Source organism: Erpetoichthys calabaricus, chromosome 3 (genome assembly GCF_900747795.2).
Source record: "Erpetoichthys calabaricus chromosome 3, fErpCal1.3, whole genome shotgun sequence".
Taxonomy (NCBI): domain Eukaryota; kingdom Metazoa; phylum Chordata; class Cladistia; order Polypteriformes; family Polypteridae; genus Erpetoichthys; species Erpetoichthys calabaricus.
Window position 1 is genome coordinate 273,077,404 of NC_041396.2, and position 17,313 is coordinate 273,094,716.

Below are 17,313 nucleotides of genomic sequence, written 5' to 3' on the forward strand. Positions count from 1 at the left end.
AATTCCTTTGACTTCATGCTTGGTTTGTGCTCTGACATGAACTGTCAACTGTGTGACCTTATATAGACAGGTGTGTGCCTTTCCAAATCATGTCCAGTCAACTGAATTTACCACAGGTGGACTCCAATGAAGCTGCAGAAACATCTCAAGGATGATCAGGGGAAACAGGATGCACCTGAGCTCGATTTTGAGCTTCATGGCAAAGTCTGTGAATACTTATGTACATGTGCTTTCTCAATTTTTTTTTTTTTAATAAATTTGCAAAAGCCTCAAGTAAACTTTTTTCACGTTGTCATTATGGGGTGTTGTGTGTAGAAATCTGAGGAAAAAAATGAATTTAATCCATTTTGGAATAAGGCTGTAAACATAACAAAATGTGGAAAAAGTGATGCGCTGTGAATACTTTCCGGATGCACTGTATAATACGCTACCATGGCTGTCCGTTTTTCTGTCCAGGATTTTAAACCACCTGTAGCTCGCAAACCATTTGAACTATTGACCTGGAATGTGGTACACATATACTATGTGACGTCTACTATCCGCTTTCGGGGTGATGACTGACCTCCAAGGTTATTCCTACTTTTATATTATTATAGAATTAACTCTTGGCAGCGGCCAGCAGGGCGACCATGCAGCGCATGCGTACAGGCGCCGTTCTCATCACTACCACCTTCGCCGTCACTTCCCCTACCTCTTCATATCTTTAATCATTCTTGAGGCAGATTGAAGACTTAAATGCCAGCTTAAGTGAAAAATTAAAGACAACGTTATTGCAACACAAACATAGACTTAATCAGTTTTAATGCGAAAAGATACCAATGAAAGAAGAGAAGAAGCGGGCTGGTAGGGTGGAAAAAAGAAGAGCTTCTCAGGAAGCAGCAAGTGCATCAACCTCTGAGCAAATGAATGCGAAACGCACAGAGAAAGAGGATGAAAACTATGCATGCTCAAGTCAAGCGTATTCACTGCATGTTATTATGCAGTGCGCCGTTACTGGTCCTAATATAATTAGTGCAATTTATTGCACACATGTTGCAATGAAGGAAGCATCACAGAATGAATTTGCTTTTTTTAAAACAGGTGAGGGAATGCTGGCTTGCTGCTCCTCCCTGTTAACAACACTTTTCGCAAAATTCACCTTAATTCTACACTTTCTTATGCTTGTTTTATTTCTTTTATTATACGTATAGTTTGTGGATACAGCTGATTCGAATTGCATGGATTTGGCTTAATATTTACAGATGTTATGGACTCTACTTTGACTGGGAGCAGCTGATTCTGTGGATCACAGGACGAGACCTACGAAAATGAAAACACTTTTACTCAATTAGTATACAACTAATATATGATGCTCAAATTTGTCTGACAAATGTTGTTACAAGGTGGTTCAGCTTAACCCACGATTCCTTTATTTTATCGAAGGAGAGTGTGGAAAGCAGCCTTCAGATTCATGCTGTGTGTAATGGTTGGCTTCTTGGTAAGTGTGCCTAATTGAGAGGACTGCAATTACGTCTAGCAATTTAAATTTTGCTGGTAGTGATAAATAGAGGAGTGCACTTATGTTTTCCATGTGCAAAATTTGCATTTATGTTTATTTAAATTATAAAAATGGACCACAGAATGTAAATGTGGCATGGTCTTCTTCTTCTTTTGGCTGCTGCCGTTAGGGGTTGCCACAGTGGATCGTCTTCTTCCATATCTTTCTGTCCTCTGCATCTTCCTCTGTCACACCCATCACCTACATGTCCTCTCACCACATCCATAAACCTTCTCTTAGGCCTTCCTCTTTCCCTTTTCCCTGGCAGCTCTATCCTTAGCATCCTTCTCCCAATATACCCAGCATCTCTCCTCTGCACATGTCCAAAGCAACGTAATTTTGCCTCTATGACTTTGACTCCCAACTGTTCAACCTGAGCTGACCCTCTAATGTACTCATTTCTAATCCTGTCCATCCTCTTCACCACCACCACAGTGCAAATCTTAGCATCTTTAACTCTGCTACCTCCAGCTCTGAAAGTTAGACTATTTCTGAATTATTCTCTGATGCTCCTGAAAATGTATGCAACCATTTTTTGTGATCTCAAAGCAAACATACAAACAAATGCCAGCTTAGCTGTATTTAAATAAAGTAGACATCCAGCAGGCATGGCAGACGACTACAGAGTCTGAGGAGACATGCAGCAGCTAGCTGTTGACACTTCAAGTTTTTAAAAATCCTTCCATAATTATAAATGTTTTTTCTTTTCATGTCTTCTCAATCCAAATAGAAACAATCAGGTCTACCAGGCTTAAAAGCACATTTATCAATACAGAAAGAGGAAATTTTAGTTTATTTGTGTATAGCGCCCTTGAATGAGATCAAACTCTGAGCACCAGTGATATTTCAGCTCTGATATTAATTGTAGTTTTAGTTTATATTTTACTTTAGAAAATTAATTTTTACTTTTATTTCATTCTAGTTTTCAGTGGAGTCAACAATTTTCATTTTTATTTAGTTCTGTGTTTAAAATTTGAGTTTTTATTTTATTTAGATCTGGCTTTTTTACATAATATTAGTACAATTTTAGTTTTTCTCTGTTGCAAGACCACAAATGCTGGCCTACACATATTTCAATGCAAGTTATGTTTCAGTCAACTAAATACACTCACAGTTCATAATGCCGTTAAACACAACTTGACTATCAATGATCAAACAGATTAAGTTGCCTAATGAGTGTAGTCAGCAGGATCAAATGTTTCAACCCAAGAAACCAGTCTGTGTAAGCACGTTACTGTTAAACTTTAAATAACCACACATTTCGAGAGATTTGTTTATGTTGCAATGATGTCCGTTGCACAGATAGCTGCACGGTGAAAATATTCATTTGATGAGCGCCTGTAATGCAGGTACACAGACAAAGTCCTTGCCATTGTACGTTGACGATTTCTGCCTCCAGTACTGAAGCAGTGATGCGCGGTGAGGTTCATGGCTGGTGAAGCACTGAGTCCTTCAGAGAAAAATTTGCAAACATATGAACCCCAAAAGCGTAGCTTATTCACTATTCAATTGGCAGCCAGCATGCACATTGACTACTGGTTTTGTTTCATATCTCATCAGCATTCTTTACACACAGATAGGTGAGGTACATATTGGCTAAGAAAGAGCGTTACATTCATAGCAACAGGAAAGAGCGGAGAGAGCGCATTTGCTCAGCACTCTCCATGTGTTCTAAATTTGCCATTGCAATTTCGCAATTCACACTCATTCACTACAAATGAAAGTATAGAGTTGAGTACAAAAAAAAGGATTTCAATTTTGACCTTAATTGAAATATTTTCCGGTAGTTGTTTTTAAAAGCTTTTAATTCTGATGCTTTAATCAATTTTAATACAGACTGCTCAACAAAAGGATATTTTATTTAAGGTCAAAATTTAGTTTTTAAATATTGGATTTTTTTTCTTAGTCTGATCCCATTTTTATAAAATTGAAAACCGTTTATGGTCTTACCTTTATTTGTAAATGAAATCCATGCACCTATCCTTCTCCATGAAAATCTTTGTCACTTTCTTGTAAAAGTCCTCCTTATTTTCCTTTAGTTTAAAAACTCTTAATCTTCCATTTTTAACAGTCATTCGGGAACAAAAAATAAAAATAAACGGACCGCTACAGTGCACTTTACTTTTTAATATTGCTAACTTATTGGCACCTTGAGCCTCTGCGTAGAAAAGCAGTAGCAACAAGCACATGTTGGGCTGACAACCTTGTACCTTTTCATTGCGGTTTTATAAGTCCGATCAGCAAGACTAGATATATCACACACATTTATTAAAGATATTAGCCTGACTGTGGAAAGTCAGGGTGTATAATAAATGCATGTGCAAACATTTTATTGGCAACATACAGAGAGACAGCAACAGGCACGTGCCAATTGCATGCATCAACCCAGTATGTGAGGGAAAGCGCAGTCTGAGGTGAGGCTCGTCTCGTCGCACCTCGCATTTCTCCCCTGTATTTGAACAGGAAATGTGCAAATTCAGCGATTTTGAATATAAAAATTATCAAAATTATTGGAATCATAGAGAAACCAAATTTATAGCACAGACCAGTGGACAAATTTATTTTATGTTATAACTAGTTGATTACCCAGTGGCTTTGCTCACTGAGTGCAAGGGAAAAAAATAAAATGTAGTATTTATAAAATAAGTTTGTTAATTGCCAATTTTATTTTTCAACAAATGAAGAGCATTTACAATAACATAGAAATCAATATAAACAACATTATTAACATCTTTATCATATGAGAATATGAAGTAATATATAAGAAGTACATTGCAGATAAAAAAAAATTATTAAACAGTAAAATCTTCTTCTATAATACGCTACCGTGGCTGTTCGTTTGTCTGTCCAGGATTTTAAATCACCTGTAGCTCGCAAACCGTTTCACCTATTGACTTGAAATTTGGTACACATATACTACGTGACGTCTACTATCCGCTTTCGGGGTGATGATTTTATCACTCTTTTTACTTTTATTTTATTTTATTATAGAATCAACTCTCGGTAGCGTGCAGCAGGGTGGCCGTGCGCGCTTGCGTACGGGTGGCGTTCTCATTCCCTACCACCTTCGCTAATCATTCTTGAGGCAGATTGAAAATTTAAGTGCCAGATTAAGTGAAATGTTAAAGAAAACATACTAAGTAATTGCAATGCAAAAACTAACTTAATCAGTTTTAATACGAAAAGATGCCGACGAAAGAGAAGCAGCGGACTGTTAGGGTGGAGTAAAGAAGAGCTGCTCAGGAAGCAGCAAGCACATCAACCTCTGAGCAAACGAATGCTAAACGTACAGAGAAAGAGGATGAATACTATGAATGCTCAAGTCAAGTGTATTCACTGCACGTTATCGTGCAGTGCGCCGTTACTAGTATTTTGATAAAAGAATTTGAACAACATATAAGAAGTGTATAAATTATTAAACAGTAAATCATTAACATTTAAGAAGTAAAGATACATTGAGTACTACTGCAGTGCTTTCGGGTATATTACATTTTTTGTTTGCTCATTACGTGCATAAATGCATACATTTTTTGGTGTCCCTGACCATGGGAGAAGCATGGATTTTAAACACGCGTTGAGTTCGTGGAATAACTGGTAATGTTTGACGAAAATCTCCTGCGAGTAAAACGACAGTACCTCCCATTATTTTGGTAGGATCTCTGAGATCTTGCATTGTTCGGTTCAAGGCTTCATAAGCTCTTTTATGTGCCATGGTGCACTCATCTCAAACTATTATCTTTGAATGTTGCAAGACTTTTGCCTTTCCAGAGCTCTTGCGTATGTTGCAAATTGGATTTTCGTCATGAGTGAGGTTTAATGGTAATTGCAATGCTGAATGTGCTGCACGGCCTCCATCTAATAATGTAAAAGCGATTCCCGATGACACTACAGCCAGAGCTATATCACCATTCGCTCTCTCGGCAAGAATCAGGTTTATTAAAAATGTTTTTCCTGTTCCTCTGTGGTCATACGTAATTTCCGTTTCAAACGCTCATACATAATTTCCGTTTCAAACGCGAAAAGAATTTTAGATATATAGATTATTATTTTTTTTACTTTTCATGATGACAGGTGAGACCGTATGTCACTATATGAAGTGCAGTCCTGGTGCCAGAGAAGTGCTGGACTTCCACTAAGCACTGATCCTGCTGGCCCTGCACTGAACCTCTGAGACTCCTTTCTTGTTCTTACACGCTACATTTGCTTTTATTATCATTTGCGCTGTAATTAAAGTATTTGCGCATGTTACTTTCTCACTTTCTACCCGCAAACATCTGTGCAAAACTCGCTATTGTCAACAACAAGCTATTACTACTTCAACCCCACGAGCTAAATGTGCTCAACAAACAAACAACGGTACTTTACGGAAGTTGCGCCACATGACTATAGTAAGCCCAAGTTACAAGATCACCGCATAGTGAAGAGCGCAATGTAAGTGAAGGCTCTTGGCGACCTAGAAACAACCCCTCTGCACGACTGAATCGGATTGAACAAAAATGCTATTGCTGTTTTTTTTGTTTTTACTTAATTTTCTTTCTTGTTTTAGATTGTTCACAAATCACTAATTTTTATTTTTATTTAGTTTTAGTTTCTCTGTTTGCCTTAATTTCAGTTCTCGTTCTTTGTAAAAGGAAAAACAATATTTTTAGTTCTAGTTCTCATTTTCGTTATGAAAATATCACTGCTGAGCATTTAGACAAATAACAAGAACATCATTTTAAAAGGACATTAAAATGTAAATGTACACTAGATATAGATAAAACTTTATATATCAACAGAAGTTCATTAAATAAATAAATACTGTCACACACATGTGCTTAGGAGGCAGTCAACAAGCCAGGAAGTGAGTGAAATATCGCAAAATGAAGGGTTGATTTATGGTACTAACGCCTCTCTCTCTTTCATCAGAACCAAAGAAGAAAAATAACGATTCCATTCACTCACCTGCACCACTTCTGGATTCACAAAATGGCCACCCAATGTAATTTCCGCTTCCTGCTTCTGATGATGACGTCACTTCCACCCTCCCAATAATGATGCCACTTCCGGCCCCTGATGATGACGACATCACTTCCGGTTTCTGATGATGACGTCACTTCTGTCTCCCTCATGATGACATCACTTACGGGTCATTTCCAATGACGTCACTCCTGTCCAACAGTCTTTGACATCACTTACTGCCACATCACATCTGACCGCCATTTTCTGTATAAATATAGAGGATCCCAGGGACACTCCCAGCCTTGGCCCGCCCGCACACACTCACAAACAGAGACAAAATAAAGCACACTGGGGACTTACAACAATTAAAGAATATAATGAAATTAAATAATATAAATGAAAACAATACCACCCCTGTACCCCTACAGCGATATTATATTAAACACAAAAACACAACTTCACACAGCAAAGTCCATGGAATACCACACCGGATGTAATGAAAGATGACGAGAGGAAGTCCAGAGATCTGTATGTTGTAAGGGAATGAAGAAACAGTCCTACCGGTAGACACTATAAAGGTGAAGACGGATGGATGGTTCAGGAGTGCTCCTATACTTGCTGGAATGCCGTGAATCCACAATCAGTCCTCAGCACTCAGGTAGACAGACGATTCAGACCCCAACAACGAATACAATCCAGGACACAGCGATTAAATATGGCTTAATTAACAGAAGGCAGTCCGACTGGTAAACGACACACAAAATACAACAACAAAAAATACTTTTTTTCCCTTGGACACCTGCTCCTTTTAAACCCCTCTGACCACCTTTGACTGGTCAGGGACTGCTGGAAGATGCAGTTTTAACTTATAGTAGCACTGCTACAATCCCCACCCCCAGGCCGTGGTATACGGCCGAACCAACGCACAAATTTATGGAACCACTCAGCCATCCCCAGGGAGCGTCACTTCCATCTCCCTCATAATGACATCACTTCCGGTTCATTTCCGATGACGTCACTTCCATCCAACAGTCTTTGAAATCACTTCCTGCCACATCACATCCGACTGCCATTTTCTGTATAAATATCACCATCTTCCAACTCTATATTGTCAAATGCTCTGGTTTTTGATCAATTTTCATTATTTTTTTCATAACATTCACTGGACATTATACGGGGCAATTCCCCAACTCTTTTTGATTTTGTGGACTTCATTTACTCCTTATCACAATACATAAATAGATAAATACATACATACATACACACACACACACACATACACACACGCACACACACACACACACACACTTTGGTCTAAACACACACAAAAATGAGTAAAATGAAAGAATATTTAAAAAGAAAGAAAACTTCTTACTTGACTATCCCAGTACCAGTGAAGCATCATGTAGGCTTATTGCTGTTGGTATAAAGAAGTCCCCACAGTGTTTCTTGACACACTTCTGATGAATAATTCATTAGCTGAAAGTCTACAGTGTTTGTGTCAGTGAGAGGATGTGCAGCATTGTTCCTAATGGAATTCAGTTTTGTGTTAATTCTCTCCTTTGCTACAACCTCCAGGGGGTCGAGCACACCACAGCATAGAAAATTGCACTGATCATCACAGAGTTGTAGAAGATGTGAAGGATATCATTATCCACATCAAAGGAACACAGTTTCCGAAACAAAAAAAGCCTACTCTGCTCTTTCTTATATAGTTTCTCTGTGCTCTGAGACTAATCCAACTATCATTAATGTGGACTCCCAAGTACTTGTTGGAGTGGACCACCTTAACATCTAATGCCTGAATAGTGTCCGGACATAGAGGCTTTTTGTCACAGTGTAAGTCATTAAGCAGTTCCTTGGCTTTGCTGATGTTAAGTGCACAGAATTCTCGTTGCACCAAGAAACAAAGTTCTCCACCTGACTCTTCTCCTCTGTCTCATCCCCCTTATCAATACACCTCATAAGTGCAAAATCATCTGAGAATTTCTGCAAGTGATAACACCTGGTATTATATTTACAGTCAGGCGTGTAACAGTAAAGAGGAAGGAGACAGGCCTGTTTCTTGTACTGCTCCAGTGTTGCTCACAGTTCTTGAGTCTCACAGACTGCAGTCTGCCTGACAGACAGTCCATCATCCAGGACATTGTAGGATGTGAGCTAACCCCTGAGCTCTCTCCTTGACAGAAATAGCTGGATGGAATGGAAGGCACTAGAGAAATCAAATAAACATAATCATCACAGTGCTGTCAGCTTTGTCCAGATGGGAATAAGCCTTGTGGAGCAGACAGATCATTGCATCCTCCACTCCAATCGGATAGGCAAACTGCAGTGGATCCAGGTGGTCTACCCCAAGAGGACTCATATAGTCCTGGACCAGCCTCTCAAAGGTCTTCATGAAGTGAGTAAGACCTTGTGAGTAAGTAAGTAAGTAAGTAAGTAAGTAAGTAAGTAAGTAAGTAAGTAAGTAAGTAAGTAAGTAAGTAAGTAAGTAAGTAAGTAAGTAAGTAAGTAAGTAAGTGAGTAAGTGCCACTGATCATTAAGTAAAGAGGATCCTGCTTTCTCTGGAATATGGAAAATACAGGATGTTTTCCACAGCATTATCATTTTCTTCCTTGGTTTTTTAGTTATTAACAGCCCATACTGATGGTGAGAGGTGGGCTCTTCTCTGGCCATTCCAGTTGATGTGATAGGAGTTGTTGGTATAGTAAGGATGGTGTAGGTGTTGGATAGACTAATGAGAATCAGACTGACAGACCTCCGAACTGTGGTCAGGGGCTTTCTGTTAGCTTTAATACTCTTTGACATGTGTCTAAAACTTGAAAGGAGTCAACTTGTGGCAAACTAATTTAACTGAGAATTGTTTAGAATAAGTTTCTAATTCACACTACATGTCAGAGCAAAAACAAAGTCATAAAATGCAAGGAAGTCTCTGTAGATCTCAACAATCAAATTGGGGTGAGACAAAAAAAAATGGCAAGAGTGTTAAAACATTTTTAAAGCTTTGAGTGTTCCCAGGAGCACAGTGACCTCCATAATTATGAAATGGAAGATGTTTTGAACCACATGGACTCCTCCTAGTGTTGGCTGTTTGGCCAAACTGAGTAACTGGGCAAGAAGGGCTTTGATCAGGAAAGTGGCCAAGAATTCAATGGTCACTCTTACTGACCTTTAAAAGTCCTCTGTTGAGATCACCTCCTGAATCAAAGGTACTGTAAACGGCAGTTTTAAGGACTCTGAGAGCATGAGGAAAACATTTTTCTGGTTTGATGGGGCAAACATTTAACTCTTTGGGCAGAACTCTAAGCACTATGTATGTCAAAGACCAGGCACTGCCCATCCTCTACCTAATACCATTCACTCAGTGAAGTATGTTAGTGGCAGCATCATGCTATGGCAGAGACAAGGAGAAAGGTCAAAACTGAGGGAAGGAGGAATGCAGCCAAATACAGAGGGGACCTCAAATAAAACCTGCTCCAGAATGTGTGAGAGTGTGACAATGACCCAAAGCATACAGCCAAAACAAATGCAGAATGGCTTTGGGACGAGTCTCTGAGTGGCCCAGCCAAACCCAGACTTATACCGTATAGAACATATATGGAGAGACCTTAAGATGGCAGTTACAGATGCTTCCCATCCAATCTAATGGAACTTGAAAGGATCTGCTAAGAAGAATTACATAAACTCCCCAAATCCAGATGTGCAAAGCTTGTAGAGACTTACCCATGAAAGCTCTAAGCTGGAATTGCTGCCAGAGGTGCTCCTGCAAAGTGCTTAATGAAGGGTCTGAATGCTTACATGAATGAGAGATTTCAGTTTTGATTTTTAATACATTTCAAAAAAACATGTTTTCATTTTGTCATTATGGGTTATTGAGTGTAGATCTATGGGTAAAACAGCACATTTATCAATTTAAAATAAAATTCACATTAAGAAAGTGTGCAGAAAGTGAAAGGGTCTGAATACAAGGCCTGCCTTTGATCAGAACTTAAAACCTAAAAAAATAACAAAATAGGCATTCTTGGGGACACATGAGACCAAAAATGCAGAAACTGCAATCAGGCAGTGCAAAGAGAGCACAAATGAAGCAAGTGACTGACCGATCTGCTTGACCTCTTTTACTATATAAAGATTACAGTCTGCTTTGACTAAAAGCATATATTTAGTTAAATAAAATTACAGGAAGATGGTCATATTGATAAGGCCGGTAATAACCTATAAATATAAAGGGTGCAAACCTATAAATACCTGGGAGTGCAGCTGGATGATAAATTAGATTGGACTGCCAATACTGATGCTCAGTGTAAGAAAGGACACAGCCGACTATACTTTCTTAGACTTCAACATCTGCAATAAGATGCTGCAGATGTTCTATTAGATGGTTGTGGTGAGCGCCCTCTTCTACACAGTGGTGTGCTGGGGAAGCAGCATAAAGAAGAGGGACGCCTCACGCCTGGACAAACTGGTGAAGGCAGGCTCTATTGTAAGCATGGAGCTGGACATTTTTACATCCGTGGCAGAGCGACGGGCGCTCAGCAGGCTCCTGTCAATCATGGAGAATCCACTGCATCCACTAAACAGTATCATCTCCAGACAGAGGAGCAGCTTCAGCGACAGACTGCAGTCAATGTCCTGCTCCACTGACAGACTGAGGAGATCGTTCCTCCCCCACACTATACGACTCTTCAATTCCACCCGGGGGGGTAAACGTTAAAATTATACAAAGTTATAGTCTGTCTGTATACCTGCATTGTTATCACTCTTTAATTTAATATTGTTCTTTATCAGTATGCTGCTGCTGGAGTATGTGAATTTCCCCTTGGGATTAATAAAGTATCTATCTATCTATCTATCTATCTATCTATCTATCTATCTATCTATCTATCTATCTATCTATCTATCTATCTATCTATCTATCTATCTATCTATCTATAACATGCTGGAACACCAAGTAAGATACTGCTGGCTTATGTATGACTCTGGCGCCCCACTGTGGAATAAATGTGACAGTGAAATTGTACACCTTAAAAGAGATCACCCAAAAGTCAGGTAAATGCCCGATTCAGGTATTGTGCTATTCATTCTTGTATTTCCCTTAGTGCTACCAGGGAAGGCTCTGCCCATCTGAAACCCTTGATAGGATTAAGTGGGTTTAAAAATTAAAAGACAGAGAAGTTAGGATGAAGTAGACTACAGAAAAGAGATCTGCCAATATAGCTGGAGGGTGCAGGATTCTTACTGGAAGAAGCTGACTGATCATTTGTAAAACTGTGAAGAGCCAATAGAATAAAGGGTCTTACCAATGCTGGCAGTAGCAGCAGAAGTCCTATCATGTGTAAGGATTAAAGTGAAATTCTTACTTGCACATCCATCCCACATTTAACATGTCATACCTTTCTACAACCTTGATAAGTAAGAATGTATTGTTCTGTGTGTTCCTGTCCAGGATTAATTTCTGCCTTGAACATCTATTGGAATAAGTGGTTTTAGATAAGTCCATCCATCCATTATCAAAACCTAAAGGCCATCAAGACTGAACCTTATCTCAGTAGCCCTGGATTTAAGAAGGTTCTAGTCCCAAACGGGGGGCACTAGTGGCTCACAAAATCTATTCACAGACCCGGGGCAAAACTACCATGAAACTAATGAAGCTTAAGCTTAAAGAGCTCTAATCCGAGGTGACCCTGAAGTGACTTTAGTCCACATTGCTTAAATCTTTTGGGTGTCTACTGCACGAGAAGGAGTGTCTTAAAAAATAATATTAATAATATAGTGTAATTCAATATAAAATAATAGTTAATATAAATATTAAAGGGGTATTAAATTAAACAAAAAATTGTTATCATCTTTTGTTGAACAGCCCCATTACACAAGATAACAATGGTTCCCCAGACCTCGTTGCTGGTTACAAAGGAGCCCCCACAACAGTTCAAGCTTCAGAACCCAAAAATGTAGATCTGCCACCACACACACCACTTTTCAAACCTTCTTACTGTGTATATTTTCCAAGACCTGGGGACTGTCCTTGTCATATTGGGCACAAGGTGGCAGCCAACCATGGAAATTCAATGAATCGGTCAGTTGGTTGATTGATCGATTGATTTATTAATTAATGTTTTGCCTTTTATATGACATTAAAGCTGTGATTTGGAGCTCTATGTTTATAATAATTAAACTGTACACTGATTGATCAAAAATGATGGGTAAAACCGGCAAGTTTTGATTTGCATGCAGTTTTGAGAAATTGACAGACGATTTTGCAATTGTGAAACATGAAACTCCCTAGAAAGAGTTTATCCCAGAGCTCTTTTGAAAGCACCCCAGGTAGCAAGCCCTTATAGGCCACAGCTGTGCTTTATATTGGTCACAATACGGGTCCATTATAGGTGGTCCATATGGGACCCATGACATTGTCCATCCAAGGATCACATGAGGCTCATATAAATTAATGCACTGTAACAGAGTGCCTGGTATAGGTGTGCTGGAGCAAGCAAAAAAATTTTGGGGGGTCCTCATGGACTGAATTGAGAACCATCGGTCTAGATGACATACATGTAAGCTTTAAAATAATGAAAGATATACTTCTAGTTATTTATTTGGCTGACACCTTTATCCAAGATTTTTACAGCTTTTGAAATACTTTCTTTTGTTTTTTTCCAATTGGACCACAGGCAAGGCCAGGTGACTTGCTCAGGGTCATACAGCATCAGTTATGGGATTTGAACATACAGCTTCAGGGTTTGATGTCCACTATGCGACATTAAAGAATTTAAAACCTTTTTTACATTTACCTTTTGTTAAACTCAAAATATCACTTAAATTATGTGATGTTTTCATGGTAAATTGGTTAAGGCTTTGTATTTCAGCTACTGAGTTGTGGGTTCAAATCCAGTCACTGTGTCTCCATGAGCAAGTTCCTTCATCTGCACATGCTTCAATTAGAAATCAAAGACATGTGACCAATTGCATTTCAAATGCGATAGGTTACTTCAAGTTAATGAATCTTTCATTATTTTAAATAATTGCTTCAAGCTTATGTGCATGTTAACTAGACCAGGGGTTCCCAACCAGTCCTGAAGGACCCCCAAACTGCCCAGATTTTTGTTTGCTCCCAGCACACCTGTAACAAGCAATCCGTAAGAGTGTACTAACTGTATGAGCCCTCTATTGTCCTTGGGTGCACAATTTGATGGATCCCACCCATATAAGACCCCTATTTTAGTCATATAAAAAGCAGTTGGAGCTCATATACACTACCTGGGACCTTTCCAACTCTGGTGAATTCTTTGTGTTGCCACACAAAGCAGTGGAGTCCGCAAGGAACAGAAGAATTTATTCTGAAGTCATCAGAAGCACCACAATTGATGTCAGGTGGAGGGCCAGTTAGCCTGGTGTGTGATCTGGAAGGTGATTGGTTGTGCCAGAGCCAGTTTTTTACTGGGTATTTTGCTAATTAAACTTTAATAAGTTCAGGATTTTTTATCATGTTATTTTCACTTCTATGTGAAGGGTTACAATATTTAAAAACAGGTGGAAATCATTATATCTCTCTATTATAATAAAAAAATCCAGGCAAGAGATGAGACTTTTTCAGAGATACTTTCATGTCCCGCGAGAAGAGACTTTGTGCCAAGAGATTTAACCACACCCAGGGCCGGAAATAAAACACAAAGAGTAGATGATAAAGTAGAACATCGTGAAGAATTCAAAAACATTGGCGCAATACACATGCAGAGCAGGTTAGAGATAATAAAAGTACTAATTTGAAAGTCTCAAAAAAATGATAGTAAAGATAGTATTAGCGCAAACAAATGGAAATTATTACTCGGTGAAATAACGGAACAGTGAAGAGATCGAATATATTGTTCGGATTTAAACTTTATGTCGGAAATTTGTAAATCGTCTAATTTTTGTTGCCATCAGGGAAAAGTAGTGTTTCTTCCCAATAAAGAGGCATATCCATGAGAATTAAAAAATTAGTTGTTTCGTGAAAGTGAAATCCACATACGCAAGTGGCAGAGACACAAAGTGGCTGGCACGTAGTGCACGTCAGAGGGGTTGGTTTAATTTAATTTAATCTTCAGGGTTTAATGTGACAAAAGATGTTGAGAGGGTTTGATGATTTTTCTATACACTGTATGTTGCGCTCACCAAAAAGCAAGAATATTAATGACACGCATGATGTGTCCCATAGTGATGTCTGCAGCTTGCATGCTATCCCCAGAGGGCAAGGTCAATTCAAATCACAAAGCACTTGAACATGAACGATTCCAAGAGAACACTTTCACTCCTTATTGTCATGCCATTTTGTTAGAGAGTCTCTGAGGTTGACTATATTCATATCCACCAAGATGCTATGACCTCAGCTCTGCTAGAAGTGATGTATTGTCACCTCCTCAGCCTGGTCCAAGTGGATTAAACTTCTTGTATATGAATGGAGTTGCAGCCCACCTACAGAAGTATTATCTACAAGGTGGGTCAATCCTCAGATCCATTGTGTAACCTTGAGTAAGTTGATTAACTCACCTGTATTCCATTAGTGACCAATGAACACAAACAAGCTCGTCAGTCATCTTGGGTCAATAATAACAATGGAGCACAAACTTGAGGACTCCTCCTACTGGAAATTAAGGGGAAATACATTCAAATTGCAATCCTGGAGACACTTCTGCACAGAGGTGGCCTTAGGGGTGTGCCTTATGTGTGGACTGTATAAACTTGTGTGCAAATTTAATAAAAATGATGTTAACATACACCAGATTTTCTCATTACAGTATTCAGCTAAATTTTTGCAAGATAACATGCAGACTTTATCAAAATATAACTGGAGAATATAACTTGACAAATCTGCTCAAACAGGACAAACAGACCTCAAAAGCGGGGGCCCCTTAGGCGCGGGGCCTGGGGTGGTAGCCTCACTTGCCACCCCCAAACACCACTCTTGCTTCTGCACACAAAGGGTTGTGAAAGTGTGGAACAAACTACTAAATCAATTGAATCGGAGACCCCGACAACTTTTAAAAATTCTTTTTTATGAGACATTGAGACAGCTTGGCTGTTAAACTAACTAAATAAGCCTGATGGTCTGCATGGTCTTTTGGGGCAGGGGACATCTTCTGACAGGATAAATGATAGATAAGGCAGCAGTGTAGGCCTCTTCAGGTTCCTTTTATTACAATAAGAACACTTTGTTTTCATTCTATAATGGACTCTCCCGTTGTTATTTCCTGTATTCTCAGTAGAACAGATCTTACCAGATATCAATCTTCTTCTTTAAATACTGTCTAAAGAAACCATTAAACATTGCTTTCCCATAAATACACAAAGGTATATACAAAATATATGTATATTAATTTAAATAGTTATTTACAATTGAGTTTGAGTAGCCAAATAAACATACTTATATAAGAAAAATAAATAAACAAGACGTTAAAGCAAATGTGCAAAGGTGACAAGAGACAAGCTTTATCTCACGCTTGAGCAACTGACAGGTGAACACACAAGATATAAAACATTGCTGTGGGGTTGGAGTAAATAGGGGGCAGTCATTCTGGCCAGAATTAGGTCAGGAGTTAATTCAACAACAACAAGAACAACAAAATAATAAAAACACAAACATAAAAGGATTCGTACTGCCGAAGCAGCAGTCGTGGTCACATACATCATTCTGCTCCTCTGAAGGTGAAGGGTGTTCAGTTTCATTGATTCAGAGGTGGGTTGGCTTATTCCGTAGTAAGTCACACTTCAAAGATGGATGAATTTCCAAGGTACGTTTGCTGACATAGTGGACTTGATAAGATTCAACCAGTGACTTGAAAGCTCATTGCTGATTTTTCTTTCATTTGAGCGTGGTAGCTCAGTATGAGAGTGAGCTCTGGGTGGCTGGCATGGGCGTCTGGTCGTATAAAGAGAGCAACGCTGTAATAATACAGACCAGCTACCGAGCCAGGGCTGACCTCGTGGGCAAGGCTTGGGGTTTTGACTTTGCTAGGTGTAATCAAAGACTTGAAAGAATTCAAAATGGGGTGTGTGAAGAGAGCATGGCCGTCATTCTTTAACAGGCCACCATGGCTCAGGCCACTCACCTGCACCTACTTAAAAAAGACAGAATTACTCAACATTAATCTGCCCAGAGACTGGCATCCCTGTGAGTCTTTCAACCATTTTCTCAGCAAGAAAATAGCTCAGGGTGGACCACCCGGCACGGTGGTCTTATTTTTAAGTGAAAATCAGCGTCATTTTCTAAAATCTTTTTGAATTTTCCCTAAAGAAAATTTTTTAATCTATCAGAAATTCATTTTAACGTCTGTTCTGGGAATTGTGTGTGTTTGTAAATACATTTTATGCTCTTTAGTCATTTCCTGTGAAACGTCTTTTGAGATTTAAATTGCTAAGATGTCAGTCTGTAGCTTCTTCAAAGGAATTTCAGATGCCTCAGAATGAAATTTTCAACATCACTGATGCGATTGTCTACTAGGACTTCAGTGGTTTTCTATGAAAATGCCTCTGCATTTGAAACCTATTAATAATATTACAAGCTGACTTCAAAGTGAATGTATCATATTTGAAAACAGGTGAGAAGCCAGTCTACAATATCATAAAATGTTTCAAAATTAAGGATTTCTAAATCTCTTGAAAACATTTCAAACCCAATTCCAGATTCCAAAATTTCTTCCTGTGAGAATGCCTTTGAGATATGTAACGGTAGATAAAATGACAGTTTGAGATGTCTTGCATATCATAAAATATATTACAGGGCTCCCAAAAGTCAACCCATTTCAGGATAGTTAAAAAACAATTCATGATATTATGATCTCAGATTCAGGGCCGGTGT